Here is a 13,454-nt window from a genome sequence, read left to right as displayed (position 1 = left end):
CAATGCCCACATTGCAAAGGTGTCAATCTAACTTGTCAAGTTTGTGTCAATGCCCCATGATCATACTGTAGTTGAGTGCATGCCTTTCATCCGACGGAGCATTGGTCCGAACGACAACCTACCTCCTCCCTCACCCTAATTCCCTAACCTCCCCCGGGGCAGACACCTAAACCTAACCGCAACCCTCTCCCGACCCGCAGCGCACCTCGGAGCATTGCTCCGAAGGAGCAATGCTCTGTCGGATGATAGTATGCCTCCCACTGTAGTTAGCATTACTTTGTAGGCTATGCTACAGTAGGCTATGCCTACTGTGGTTATCAAAGTGGGGTTTGGGGACTCACAGACGTCCTTGAGGGCGATCCAGGGCGTCCCCAGCAAAATAAATTAATATAGCATAAAAATCTGCTTAACCACTTTAAGCCTACTGTATATCCATCAGCTATTTGGAAAATAGCCAATCTACAAGATCACAACAAATCAAATGCCACACATTGTGAGCTTGTAGATCGGCTATTTTCAAAAAAATATTGATAGCATGACAACTGAATATTACACACATCAATAATCATATGTGGGTCCCTGGCACAGAACATTTCCAGATGTGTGTAGCCAAATACATTTGGGTGTCCTGAGAAACACTATAACCAGTACACTGTGGGTTTCATATTTGTCTGTATTTCCAGGGTTTGCAAACATCACAAACACAGAGGGAGGAAACTGAAGAGGTCTATTAGACACAAATCAATATTCAACAAGTCAAAGGTGTCCCTCTTCAACTGGATGCACTTTTTGTACAGGTGAGCTATGGCATAGGCAGGGAAAACATTATGATTGTTGTCTGTCTGGCTATGGCTCTCTATACTATACTAGGGTCCCCAATAGGTAGATTGTGATCTAAAAGTACAGGGGTTCCCAAACTGTGGTTGCGTGCACCCCTTGTGGTGCCCAACGCCCTCTCGGGGGTGCGTGACATGAAAAGGGTAATGCCGGTTTTACGGTGTTATTTAGCACAAACGGCAAAGTCCTGTAAACCACTGTTGTAAGGAGAGGTATAGAGCAGCTGTGCAGTATACAGCAGCTACATGTCTCTCAGTGCAGTGACATTCTGTGATTATTTGCCATAATCATATACAAAAAATGTATACAACGAGACTGAGCTTTGGGGGTGCGTCAGCTAGGTCAGGAAGTAACAGGGTGCACGGACAAAAGTTTGGGGACAGCTGTTGTACTACAAAGGCTGTGCAGGTAGATCACATGGCATGTCCCTAAAAGATATATCATCTATCACTTGAATTGACTTGATTGATTGACATAAAAAGGTCCTGTCAGCTCAAACCCACAATGCAATACATTGTTTTTAAGAGTGTTGCACACAAACATCAGTAACATTACAAGGTTATATAGGCCTACGAGAAAACCTACCAATTCCATTTTTTCTCTCTATGTCCTGTTCCAAGTGTGTCTTATGCAGTGTTGGGACGTAACGTAACGTAAATAACGCGTTACAATAACGCCGTTACGTTCGGCAGTAACGGTTGATGTAACGCGTTATTTTTTTAAATTCAGTAACTTGTTACCGTTACTACATGGTGCGTTATTCTGTTATTCTTCCGTTATTTTTCATGTAGTCTCGATCGGGGGAGAATGAGAAGAACTGTCAGACTCAATCTGCTTGTATGCAGGTTGCCTGCAGTGTGACTCTGAGTGTGGGGGATACGTGCATCACCACGTGTGGGTGTGTTTATGTTTACTAAACAGCAGCAACAAGAACTATCATGGCGGTGCCCGTGGTAGAGCCAACATGTTTCTCAAAGTGGATATATTTGCACTACTTTACATTCAGTGGCGGCCGGTGACATTTGCCCTAGGGAGGGCGCTATAACAAAATCAAGAAAACATGCAATAGGTATCATAGATTAAATATCTACTGAGGGAGCCTGTCTAAGGTTTATTAAATATATCTACTAAGGGAGCCTGTCTAAGGTTTATTAAATATATCTACTAAGGGAGCCTGTCTAAGGTTTATTAAATATATCAAAATGTAACAAAAGGTTCATATAGCTAGGGTTAAAGAAACAAACCTGAGACAGAACGACCAGTGCCATAAAAAAGTGCAATGGCTCAAAGCCACATGACCTTGCTACAGTGGCTTTAACATTAACAAAAAAATAAACAAAAAGTCCTTATAAAAGAACCCTCAAAGCCATGACTCTGCCATTAATTTTTACTTTTTGTACATACATTTGTGATGATTACATCAGGTTTGTCTGGACCCAGCTCTTTAATTCTTATTTTTTCTCTCAAATGGTGTTTTCTGCAGTGATTTCACAGAGTTTTATTTTTCCTCTTATTGTTCCATTATGCAAGTGAATTAAACTATTATTATCTTGACTTTACCTGGCTCCATTCATCTGTCTCATCCCTCGTTTTTCTAGCATATGTTGTTGTGTGTTAAACCCTATGTCAAACTGTGCTGTAATGTGTATGCTGCCCCAAAGTGCTTAGTGGTGTGAATAACATGTCATGGATCGCACATTTTTCAGTGGCTGCCTATAGTGTTATGCTAGGTGATGACTGAACCCAATATGCAAGCCACAAAACAGGAAGGTTCAAAATCCAAATGATTTATTTATATCCAAGGCAGTAACAAACAAAAAGTAGCATCTCCAAAACTCAAAAATACAAAATAGAACTAAGAAGTCCAAAAGGCAAAACTCGAGTACAAGGCAGTAAAATCATAAGTCCAAAACTCAAACCTTTCAAGAAGACAAAATCAAGAACCAGGAACTGCGGGGTAGAACTCAGGGACAATGACAATGTACTGACAGTGAGTGTTTGTAAAGAGTCCAGTCTTATAGTGAGCAGGTAAATCGACAAAGTGTTCACAGGTGGGCTGACGAGGGAGTTGGAGACAGGTGAGTGCAGGGACTGAGTGAGTGGAAGGGAAAAAAGGGAGTTGCCAGGTCTGTGGAGAGGTTGCCAGGTCTGACATGATCTGTGGGGAGACAGATCCTAACAGTACCCCCCCCTCAAGGGACGGATACCAGACGTCCAACAACCTTGACGGGGGACGAGCAGGGTGGGTGGAGGGGGCCTGGAGGAGGGAAACTGAGGCAGAGCAAAGGGGCTCTTCAGGTGGGCGGCCAGGATGATGGCCAGAGGCAAGGCTGGTGACTTCAGGGGGACGTCCGGGAGGCTGGGACGAGGCAGCAGAGGTGTCGTCTGGGGGGCGGCCCGGGCGTTGGGACGAGGCGTCATCAGGGGGCCAGCCCGGTGGTCGAGACTGAGAAGTGGAGGCGTCGTCCGGAGGGCGGCCTGGAGGCCGGGACGAGGCTGCGGAGGTGCCGTCAGGAGGGCGGCCTGGAGGCTGAGACGAGGCTGCGGAGGTGCCGTCAGGAGGGCGGCCTGGAGGCCGAGACGAGGCTGCGGAGGTGCCGCCAGGAGGGCGGCCTGGAGGCTGAGACGAGGCGGTGGACCGTGGAAGCGGAGCCGGGTATGCTGCAGGCGCTGGACGTGATGCTGCAGGTGACGCCAGGGGTGCTGCAGGCGGAGCCACAGGAGATGCTGCAGGCTCTGGAGCTGAAGCTGCAGACTCAGGAGACAGGACCCCAGTGGCAAGCTGCGGCGGCGAGGCCTCGGAGGCGAGCTGCAGGGCCTCAGAGGCGAGCTGCAGCGGCGGGGCCTCGGAGGCGAGCTGCAGGGCCTCAGAGGCGAGCTGCAGCGGCGGGGCCTCAGAGGCGAGCTGCGGCGGCGGGGCCTCGGAGGCAAGCTGCAGCGGCGGGGCCTCGGAGGCGAGCTGCAGGGCCTCAGAGGCGAGCTGCAGCGGCGGGGCCTCAGAGGCGAGCTGCAGCGGCGGGGCCTCGGAGGCGAGCTCCAGCGGCGGGGCCGCAGAGGACGCTGCAGGCAGAGGCGACGCCGGAGTTGCTGCAGACAGAGGCGACGCCGGAGGTGCTGCAGGCTCGGAAGGCGACGCCGGAGATGCTGCCGGCAGGACTGCAGGCGGAGCTGCAGGCGGGACTGCAGGCAGAGCTGCAGGCGGGACTGCAGGCGGAGCTGCAGGCAGAGCTGCAGGCGGGACTGCAGGCAGAGCTGCAGGCAGAGCTGCAGGCGGAGCTGCAGGCGGAGCTGCAGGCGGGACTGCAGGTGGAGGAGGCAGCGCTGCAGGCAGAGCTGCAGGCGGGACTGCAGGCGGAGCTGCAGGCGGGACTGCAGGTGGAGGAGGCAGCGCTGCAGGCAGAGCTGCAGGCGGGACTGCAGGCGGAGCTGCAGGCGGGACTGCAGGTGGAGGAGGCAGCGCTGCAGGCAGAGCTGCAGGCGGAGGAGGCGGAGCTGCAGGTGGAACTGCAGGCGGAGGAGGCAGAGCTGCAGGCGGGACTGCAGGCGGAGAACAGGAGGAGGATGCTGCAGGCTCTGGAGACGGGACCCCAGAGGACGCTGCACACCCAGGAGGCGAAGAGGATGCTGCAGACTCTGGAGACGGGACCCCAGAGGACGCTGCACACCCAGGAGGCGAGGAGGATGCTGGGACCCCAGAGAATACTGCACACCCAGGGGATGAGGAGGGTGCTGCAGGCTCTGGAGATGGAGAGCGGAGCGGCAGAAAACGGAACGGAGACAAAGTCACTGGGAGCGAGGAGGATGCTGCAGGCTCTGGAGACGGGACCCCAGCAGACGCTGCACACCCAGGAAAAACACCCCCGGGGTCCCGCTGCCGTAGTGCTGGCCCGTGACGGGGCTGCACCGCTGCAGGCGGGAGTGCATCAGGACGGGAAGGGGCTGCAGGCGGAACTGCAGCTGGACATGACAGGCTGGGTGGCGGTGGTTCCTGGCGGTGTAGGCGGCCATGCCTTTTTCTAGCAGGCCCCCGGTTTCCCACACTGTCAGGACAGGCTGGTCGGGTGGGCTTGGTGACTGGGAGACCCAGTGAGACACCCCCCCGCCTGTTGACACAACGGGGACCCCCCCGAGCCAGACGGGTGCCATACAAGGGATTTGTTGAATGAAGTTGTTCAGAACAAACAGGAACTTCCTCATCGCTGGGAAAACAGGGAAAATAATCCATACCCTTCTGCCGGTTAGCATCAGGGTTAGTGGGACGCAGGCTGAACACTCCAACCCTAATAGAGAGAGCTGGCTGGGAGGCACTGGGAGATGGGCTGGTGTCCAAAAAATCCTTAAGCCTCACACGAATGACATTCAGGTGGGGGACAAAATGACCAACCCATGGCCTCTCTGCAAACCACCGCTGGTGGATCAAAATCTCCTCTTGGAGAGAAAAACGCTGGCTAGGTGGAGAGGCCATGAGCCGAGCCACCACATTCTCAAATATATTAACCCTCCTCTGAAAAGTTTGTAGCTGTGCTGGGTTCATATTGTGGTCAGTACATTCTGTTATGCTAGGTGATGACTGAACCCAATATGCAAGCCACAAAACAGGAAGGTTCAAAATCCAAATGATTTATTTATATCCAAGGCAGTAACAAACAAAAAGTAGCATCTCCAAAACTCAAAAATACAAAATAGAACTAAGAAGTCCAAAAGGCAAAACTCGAGTACAAGGCAGTAAAATCATAAGTCCAAAACTCAAACCTTTCAAGAAGACAAAATCAAGAACCAGGAACTGCGGGGTAGAACTCAGGGACAATGACAATGTACTGACAGTGAGTGTTTGTAAAGAGTCCAGTCTTATAGTGAGCAGGTAAATCGACAAAGTGTTCACAGGTGGGCTGACGAGGGAGTTGGAGACAGGTGAGTGCAGGGACTGAGTGAGTGGAAGGGAAAAAAGGGAGTTGCCAGGTCTGTGGAGAGGTTGCCAGGTCTGACATGATCTGTGGGGAGACAGATCCTAACATATAGTTTGTATTGAAGACATGTGGACCGCAATGCATTACTATGGGAAGCCGTTTAGGCCATAAATGCATAGTCAACTCGCACATACATGTATACTTCTCTTGCACATACATATATATTGGTACTTCACTTGCACATACATGCATATCTCACATACACATACATGCATACTTCACTTGCACATACATACATTTAGGTACTTCACTTGCACATACATACATACTTCATTCGCACATACATACATACTTCACTTGCACATATACATACTTCATTCGCACATACATACATACTTCACTTGCACATACATACATACTTCATTCGCACATACATACACACTTCACTTGTACATACATACATACTTCATTCGCACATACATACATACTTCACTTGTACATACATACATACTTCATTCGCACATACATACATACTTCACTTGTATACATACATACTGCATTCGCACATACATACATACTTCACTTGTACATACATACATACTTCATTCGCACATACATACATACATACTTCACTTGTACATACCCAGCTAGCAAGTCATGGCGCGCCGCCGACGTGAGGCGGTCCCCGCGCGCCGCGGATCGTGTCCTCCGCCGGGCGCGTGACGCGACGTGGGCAAGTCGTTCATGATCAGCGTGGGCCACGCGCCCCGACGCGCGTGTAGCCGGCGCCCCGCTTCTCTGCCGCGACTCGAACGTCAGCTACGGACAGCAGCAGCAGGACAGCGTGAAGCTGTCTTATGACACCCCCCCCCCCCCCCCCCCATATATATTGCGACCCTCACCCCTCGATTCTCCCCCATGCTCACCTCCCTCCCACATATTTATAGAAACATAATAAAGCAGCAAATGTATACTTAATTTTGTTTCTTTATTAGGAAAAAAAAAAGTTACAATGAAAACATTTATACAGCCATGTTAAACATAAAGGCACATAAACATAAAAAAACATGGAAATATTTTAAAACATACAAGTTTAGAATACAAGTGGTTGATTTTTATGTAATTTTGCTGAGAATGCACTTAAGGACCACACTTTGAGAACCACTGGCTCCTAAAATCTATAAAACAGTAAAACACCAACTTTCCTGAAACCACCAGGACATTGTTGGATAAGATTGTGTCCACAATAACACAGTTTTCTGAAGAACCTATGTTTCTATATCAGTGGTTCTCAAATTATGTCATGTCAAGGACCCCAGAAATATATGAAATTGGCCGCAGACACCTATCTGAAAATATGTTGTTCCAGGGACTACCCAGAAGCAAAGAGGAGTTAAAAACGTTTGCTCTGAAATAATATATATTCAAAGATTTGCACATTTTCAGGATAAAACAAAATAGACCTACAAGCTCGTAGCGCGGTCCCTGGAACAACATATTTTCAGATTGGAGTAAATCGTTTGAACACCAATGATACAGAAACATCTAGGGTTTTCAGAAAACAGTCATACCATTTAAACACTTTAACCATCATTTTAAAAGCCGTTAGATTGTTGGCAGATTTACAAGCTCACGAGCTTGTAGATTTGCTATTTTTTTTTAAATCGTGAAAATGTGGCCCAAACCCAGTGAACGTTTTAACTCAAATCTGCGAGGATTTAGAAGACATTTTGTGGAATCAGTTCTCAAGTTTAATTTCTTATGTCTATAAAACACAAGTATTTTCTGTGTGGTTAGTTATGTAGGCCCAATAACAGTTACACAGCAATAAACAGAACACACAATCGAGATTCACCTTTTGAGCAAGAAATGGTGCAGCATACATTTGAACCCTTTTCATGCTAAAGTTATTCAGCATTTGAGCCACGGACCACCGTTTGATGAGCTGCCGTTTCCTTCCTTTATGAAGCCTGACTGTTGGCCGCCAGCAGAAGTTCCAGGATGCACCCTATCCAACGTCTCCGGCTCTCAGACCCCAGGTCCCCGTCACTGAAGTCCAAGATCCCCTGGTTTTAACCATTATTTAAAAAGCTGTAAGCTGTTGAAAACGAGCTTGTAGATTTGCTAATTTTGAAACATCGTGAAAATGTGGCACAAATCTGTAAATATATATTCTTTTGCAGCAAACGTTTTAACTCATCTGTGCGGATTTAGAAGACATCAGTTCTCAAGTTTAAGTGCTTAAGTCTTTAAAACACCAATTCTCTTCTGAGTGGAGTCAGGAGTTTCTGAGCGTAGCAATGTGTGTATGTCCCCGTGTCTGTATGTCCGAGCACGGAAAGCTGGGTGCGTTCCTTGAGGTCTGGATGTTGCGGGGACCCCCACACGGTACAATGCAGGCTGGGTATAGAGGGTCAGGGAAACCCGACTGGTGGTAGCCTTTCCAGCAGAGGTTGAAGTCGATAGGTCTTCCTCCAGCGAAAGTTCGTCTGAAATCACAGAATTCATTAAATACATTTTTTTCACCTTAATCATTTCTCTGTCTTGTGATTCATGACTTAACAGTTGCCCTGTGGGTAAAAACCCAGCCATTTTCTAATTTCTATTCCTGTGCTAAAATGTGACATGTGACAAAATGTGAAAATGTTCTTACCATTTTTATTATCCATTTTATTCATCCATCACCATCATCTCCACTTCCTCCACGTGACCTCATCTGTAATTTGAACAAAATCAAATACAAAATTGTGGATTATATATGGATTGCATTTGTATAGGGCTCACAACACGTGAGCTTGTAGATCGACTATTTTCACCATGCAACCAAGTGTAAATTCAGGCATTCTGAAATAGGCCTACCCATTTAAAAGCTGTTAGCTGTTGAAAAATAGCAGAATCTACAAGCTCATATAGTGTGGCATAGAGTGCCACAGTACTCATAATACACCTCAGTCATTTAAAATGTACACAGTTACACATTGTTGGGTGCCAATTTGCTGTCCTTGGTAAAAATTAAAATGAACAATTACCTTAAATTAAAGAACGATGTCTCAGCTCTGTACAGCATGTCACCTTGTCTGTAAAATGAAATCAAATTCAAGTCAAATTTCTTTCAAATGTAACAGCAAACTTGAGGCAAGAGAGCTTAATTGTAGCATGCAACCTGTGGACTTTTATCAACATAAGAAGACGTTAGAAAAGAACATCATGATACATTATTATTGTTCGCTACTAAACCATTTGACTTACTTCTGATATGAGGTTGCTTTGTTTCCCCCAGCCTCCACCGTCTGGGTCGATCTTGCTGGAATCTTGTTTGTCTGTAAAATTAAATAATATAAAACACCGTCCATAACGCAGTAGCTTTCTCTTTCCAACGGAGCTAGATGTTTTTAAGCCACGTCCAAACAATAGATTAGCTAGCTAGCTAGCTAGCTAGCTGCTAGCTAGCTAATCTATTCCCTCTAGCTAACGTTAGGGTTACGTGCACAGATAAAGATCACGTGTAATTACACTACACACAGTATATATCAGATATAAAAATACACTGACCTTTCAACTGAATTTCTCCGGAGAAAAACGGCGAAATATAAGCCTTTGTTGTGGAGTCCTCGACTACAACTTCTCTGCTCATTGCTCAAAAGACAACAACAACAGAGCACTGAGCAGCCAGCCGAGAAGCCTGAGGCTGCAATGCATGCCGGGTAAAGCGTCCCGTGTTACTATAACTATAGTCTGCACTCTGCAGGTACATATTATCATTAATAAAAATAAATATAGCTGCAAGAAGAAGTAGAAGAATAATCCACTTAATTATATTCAATAATAGTTTAAAAAAAAATCATAATAATAATCCTACAAAATATAATATTATTATTGATTTATTTATACATAAGATGCACATCCTTGTCTGAGAGAGAGAGAGAGAGAGAGAGAGAGAGAGAGAGAGAGAGAGAGAGAGAGAGAGAGAGAGAGGGAGGGGCGGGGGGGGCAAGCCTCAGGAGAGCGTCACGAGGGCTGTAAATGCACAGATCTGTGCATCAGGAATGAAAATCTACTGAGTGACAGTGACTGACGTGAAGACCGCCTGGGGAATTCCACGCGCGCCGGGCGCGCGGCGCCCGGCTCGCGACGGCGGGAGGCGGTACCTAGCGGGGCAATGCTAGCTAGTATGTATGTATACATACATACATACTGCATTCGCACATACATACATACTTCACTTGTACATACATACATACTGCATTCGCACATATATAAATACTTCACTTGCACATATATAAATACTTCACTTCAAATACTTGTGTGCGTGCGTGCGTGTATGTGTGTGTGTGTGTGTGTGTGTGTGTGTGTGTGTGTGTGTGAGAGAGAGTATGTAGGTATATGCACAAAAGTATGTATGTAACAGGAAGGCAATTCCTGGAACAGGAAGCTCGCAAGATCTTCGCAAGGTATTTTTTTTCTCCCCGAGTTCTGTCGGTAAGGCTCAATGCTTTTGTCACATGATAGCGCAGCTGATTCGAAGCATCATATTAGGGGTAAAAAGGTACCACGTGTATATAACAATAATAATTACTATTATTATTATTAATAAACCATAGTATTAATTAACAGGTTACATGCAGGAATCACTTTAGGGGTAAAATATACCTTTGCACATAATAATAATAATAAACCATAGTATTAATTAACAGGTTGCCATTTCCTTAAGGTTTACAGGTTAAACACTTCTTATTCTTATTTTTACAGGTTAAACACTTAACCATAAACATCCCCTCTTTGAATTTAAATGCAAGGCATCCGTACAATTAATAAATGGCTTATTGAAAGTTAATGCATTTTTTTGTATTTATTATTATTTTATTTATTTATTTTTTACGGCTAGCTGTATCATTCTCTGTAGTATATGCACTCGATGCATCTCAATAAACTTTGGAAAAAATGTATAACAAAGTCTCTATTGCCATTTAAGACATTGATTTGCAAACAAATCAAAACAGAAATCAAGTGGACAGTCTTCATTTTTGCACTACCTCCAGTTCCGCAATTACAGGCCTGTTCCTGACTGTTGCATTTCCATTAGCTTTTCATTTGAAATTAATTTGTTATGGCAAAAATGGTGTCCTGGCGAATTATGTGACCATCTTCAGGGTTTCCTGCACAATGTTGTTGGCATGGCGCTGCGCCATGCTTGAAATAAGTCGTGACATGCCAAGCTGCGAAAAAAAGAAAAAAAAGGGGGCTAGTGAATCATGGTGTGTGTGTGATATGAAATGTCCAGTACCTCCCCAGTGCCTCCCCAAGTGCCACCCCAGTGTCTGCCCTGCAGTGTCTGCCCAGTGCCTCCCCAGTACCTCCCCAGTGTCCCCTGCGTGCCTCCCCAGTGTCCCCCTCAGTGCCTGCCCAGTGTCCTCCTGAGTGCCTCCCCAGTGTCTCCCCAGTGCCTACCCAATGTCTCCCCAGTGCATCCCCAGTGTCTGCCCAGTGCCTCCCGAGTGCCTCCCCAGTGTCCCCCTGAGTGCCTCCCCAGTGTCTCCCCAGTGCCTCCCTGAGTGCCTCCCCAGTGCCTGCCCAGTGTCCCCCAGTGTCCCCCCCAGTGTCTCCAATAGCAATACAAGAGCAATAATACGAATTCATCTTAATTTATTAATCTTATTAATTAATTAATTAATCAAATTAATTGACAATTGACAGCACCATGACAAAACGTTTTCCTGCAGGAAACACTGATCTTGCAAGCTTCCTGTTCCAGTAATTGCCTTTCTGTTATATACATACTTTTGTGCATATACCTTCATACTCTCTCTCACACACACACGCACGCACACACGCACACACACACATACTCTCTCTCACACACGCACGCGCACACACACACACACACGCACGCACGCACGCACGCACGCACGCACGCACGCACGCACGCACGCACGCACGCACGCACACGTATCAAGTATTTGAAGTGAAGTATTTATATATGTGCGAATGAAGTATGTATATATGTGCGAATGAAGTATTTATAAATGTGTGAATGAAGTATGTATGTATGTGCAAGTGAAGTATGTATGTATGTGCAAGTGAAGTATTTATATATGTGCGAATGCAGTATGTATGTATGTGCGAATGAAGTATGTATGTATGTACAAGTGAAGTATGTATACATGTGCGAATGAAGTATGTATGTATGTGCAAGTGAAGTATGTATGTATGTGCGAATGAAGTATGTATATGTGCAAGTGAAGTATGTATGTATGTGCGAATGAAGTATGTATGTATGTGCAAGTGAAGTACCTAAATGTATGTATGTGCAAGTGAAGTATGCATGTATGTGTATGTGAGATATGCATGTATGTGCAAGTGAAGTAACAATATATATGTATGTGCAAGAGAAGTATACATGTATGTGCGAGTTGACTATGCATTTATGGCCTAAACGGCTTCCCATACATTACTCTTCAGTGCTGAGAATCAAGGGCTACAGATGAACGCGCACCAACATGTGACACTCAGTAACCAATCAGGAACGTTACACAACGTAAACAACATTTCACATTTAATGGAGGCATAATACTAACGTGGCAGCATAATACAACTTTTAATCACTGCCTTTGGTTAGTGGCTACTTATATTATATAATATTTACGTTTCTGGATTGCTAATTTTAAATAAATTACAGGCTGTAGATTTCGTTTCTCAGTCATTCTTATTCACGTTTTATTCAGGGTGTGGGCATACATTTGTGGAGCACAAAGAAAATAACATTTATGTTAAATGCAAATTGTGTGTTGGGTCAGGGACAAAGACCGTATCTGCAGCCGACAACAGCAATGCGAATCTGAAGAAACACCTAGACAAAAAACATGCTACGACGAAACTAGTATCCAAGACCTCTACTACAAACACAGCCTTCAGCAGCACCCTCCCGGTACAGGGACAATCGGGTGCTCCCCCACCTAAACAACAGCGGCATTTGGTCTGCCCACAACAGGAGCTTCCTCGGGATAACATATCACTGGATAAACCCGAACACTTTAGAACGCCAGAAAGCTGCATTGGCCTGTAAACGGTTCAAGGGTAGGCACACGCACAATGTCATTGCTAGTGAGATTGACCACATTCACACTTTGTATGGAGTGTCAACAAAAGTTACATCCACGGTTACTGATAACGGCTCTAACTTTGTGAAAGCCTTTGCCATGTATCAACCACCGGAATCTGATGATGATGATCATGATAATGTTGTTGTTGATAAAGAAGAAGATGTTATCTTCACTGATGTTACAGACGTGCTTAACACGCCACAGAGGAAGGGATTGTTTTACCTCCGCACCAGAGATGCGCATCTCACACACTCAATTTAATTTCATTTAATGACATCGAGAAGTGGCTTGTTTCAAATCCGACCACTAAAGCAATCTACCGAAGCTCTACAGCTAAGTGCACAGCACTGTGGAATAAGGCAAGCAGGTCCACATTTGCTGCAGAGATAGTGGACGAGGTGGTCGCCAAAAAGCTGCTTGTGCCGCGCACTACAAGATGGAATTAATTTTTTGATGCTGTGACAAGAATTGTTGAAATTCCTATGACTGACTTGAGTGCCATCTTTAATCGTTTACAGCTCAAATCAATTAGTGACAGGGAACTTCATTTTCTGAAGGAGTATTGTGCCATAATTGTCACGTCCTGTCCTAGGACGTACCACGCCTGGAC

At 45.8% G+C, this 13,454-nt stretch overlaps 1 long non-coding RNA gene across 1 annotated transcript; it reads right to left on the bottom strand.

The window, feature by feature from the left end:
* Nucleotides 1–8,096: 8,096 nt before the first annotated feature.
* LOC310875178 lies at nt 8,097–9,366 on the bottom strand. The gene is made up of 5 exons (XR_014570618.1): nt 9,297–9,366; nt 8,994–9,064; nt 8,774–8,821; nt 8,398–8,460; nt 8,097–8,233 (listed from the first exon to the last, which is right to left on the bottom strand). It is a non-coding gene; the product is annotated as an uncharacterized lncRNA (long non-coding RNA).
* Between the last annotated feature and the right edge of the window lie 4,088 nt (nt 9,367–13,454).

Source organism: Protomyctophum parallelum (assembly GCF_964188405.1).
Source record: "Protomyctophum parallelum genome assembly, chromosome: 17".
NCBI lineage: Eukaryota > Metazoa > Chordata > Actinopteri > Myctophiformes > Myctophidae > Protomyctophum > Protomyctophum parallelum.
This window is presented reverse-complemented; position numbering and strand designations above follow the sequence as displayed.